This window comes from Rhea americana, unplaced genomic scaffold (genome assembly GCF_003343005.1).
Source record: "Rhea americana isolate MKP2758 unplaced genomic scaffold, rheAme1 scaffold_2, whole genome shotgun sequence".
NCBI classification, from domain to species: Eukaryota; Metazoa; Chordata; class Aves; order Rheiformes; family Rheidae; genus Rhea; species Rhea americana.
Window position 1 is genome coordinate 2,179,682 of NW_028186149.1, and position 2,409 is coordinate 2,182,090.

Genomic DNA, 2,409 nt, shown 5'->3' on the forward strand with positions numbered 1-2,409 from the left:
GGCGGGGCGGGGCGGCCGTTGGGCTGAGGCAGGTTCTGGAAGATTCTGTAGGCTGCTGTGCGCCAGCGCTTGTGGTGGTGCTCGCGACTGCTTCTGCAGCATGCTGGCGATGGTGCTGGCTCGTGCCTAGGTAAGGGGACTTAGAACTGTCAAAAGAGAGCTGAGAGCAGTACAGGGGCTGTAAGTACCTCTCGTACCAGTATCACCATGTTGGGGTGCTCAGGGGCCTGTTTCCCGTGTGGTGGCCGGCATTTCAGTATGTAACTGTATCCACAGCRAAGTAAGCTTACCCAGTGTGAAGCACACTTCTTGTCCTAATGTAGCAGTATTTCCTGCTACTGTTAAAAAGTCATACCCAAATTGAGGGAATGTTACAAAGAGCAACCCTTTCTCTCTGCCACGAATGTTGCCTTTGGGCCCTTATATGTGAAAGCCAAGGGGAGCTTGGTAGCTCTAAGCTCTGGTGTTGATGTTGTTACATGGTTGCAGGCTTACTAATAGACAGAGCAGGGGAGCTCTTCATGCAGAACTGGAACCTGGATGCTCCTTGGGTGTTYGTGTGTGCATACACTGCCTAGCAGAGAGGCCTTAGGCTCTACTGTAGTTTAAATACTTTTAATAAGAGAAACTAATTTTCTGACTTACTACTAGCTGTTGTTTCTTTGGATATATGGGACTCCCAGGAAGTGTCAGCTGTTTTCCCCTAGACATTACTGATTCGTAGCCCTGTTTCAAAGGCTGAACAACTCCTAGGAGATGATTGTGAGACTTGCAATCAACTCTTCTGAAAAGAAGTGAGCAAACAGTAGACTGTTTCACGTTGCTATTGAAGTGAGATATCTTGCTGAAGTATCATTGGCTTTACACGGTGAAGAGTATTTGGTGTGGAAATGCTGCAACTGATAAAATGTCAGTAACTTAAATGCACAAATGATAGTATTTTCCAGTAGCAGCTCCAATTTAATGCCTGATGGAGCAGTGTTGTTCACACCTGTTTACAAAATGCCTCTCTGTCTAGATTTGTACATTTAAAAACTATTGCTGAGATAGCAAATCACTCCTTGAATCTAATTAGATAAGTCATCTCTAGAAAATGTGCTTGCTTTAATGTGGCACTATAAAAGAAATCAAATGGCAGGCATTTTTCCAGTCAGTGGAATGAACAACCAGAATTTGCTGGGTAGCATGCTCTGCCTCTCTGTGGTATCGTATTCCATGTTACAGGCACTCCTCCTTGGGGATTTCACTCTCAGTGGTCAGAAGCAAAGCTGAATAAACCTGCGTGATACCAAAGCCTAGGACCGTTTTCTGTGGAGTAGAAAGCAGATTAGTGTCTCATGAAATCTACAGAAGTCTTTTTTTTTTTTCTTTTGAAAGAGCTGAAACATGTCTACTGCAAACATTTTTACGTAATCTATGCTGGGTTTTTTTTGCAGTTTTGTTTTGTTTTGTTTTTTTAAATTATTTGTGGGGTTTTTTTGGATTTTTTTGTGTGAGTTTTGGGGAGTTTTTTGTTTCTTTGTCCCTGTAGAGTGTTTTGATTTTTTGAGGAGGTGGGTTTTTGTTTTTTTGGGGGGGTAGGTTTTTTTTTTTGTTTTTTGTTTTTTTTTTAGGGGGAGGGTTACTTTTGGGGAGAGTTTTTTTTTTTTGAAGTTTTTTGTTTGTTTGAGGGGTTGGATTCTTTTGTTTGTTTCTGTTTTAAACCATTCTCCTTTTTATAGTACTGGCTTATTGATGTTCCAGACTGGGAAAAGTCTGTAAGCTCTGGTGTTGATCGTGTCAAGTGGTTGCATGCTCACTAATACACACAGCTGATCTCTGTCCATGTAGATATATTACAAGAATCGGGTCTTCTGGACAGTGAAAGTCAGGAATACCTGGAAGAAAGATGCTTGGGAGTATTAGAACATTTTACTAGTACTTCCCTGACAAGACAAATACATGATTAAAAAAAAAAAAAAAACTTTTTGCTGATAATGACGTGATTTACACTGTTGTTCTACCTCTCCCTTAACAAGAAGAAAATATGTATTTAAATACAGCTCTACAGATGTTTGTTGTCTCACAAATGTGTGAAGAAAAGATCTGGTTTTTGTTTTTGGTCAGTTCTTCATTTAGGCTGCTGTGTTTGCTTTGTGGAATTCCCATTCCAATGACACATGCGATGACAAATGGTTTTGCAGTTTTCCAGTGGTATTTTGTGCTTCATTGGCACAGTTACTTTGAATATCCCAGATTGCACGTTAAAGTAGTAGGAATAGTAGGATTTGACTGGAATCATACTGTTATCTTTATCAGACTTACTCTGTAGTGCAGTCATTAGAATAGCCTTGAAGAAGTACACCTTTGGCAACTATGGACCTAAGCATCTACTGAGAAGGTAGTGATGTTTCTAGCATGGCCATAGAT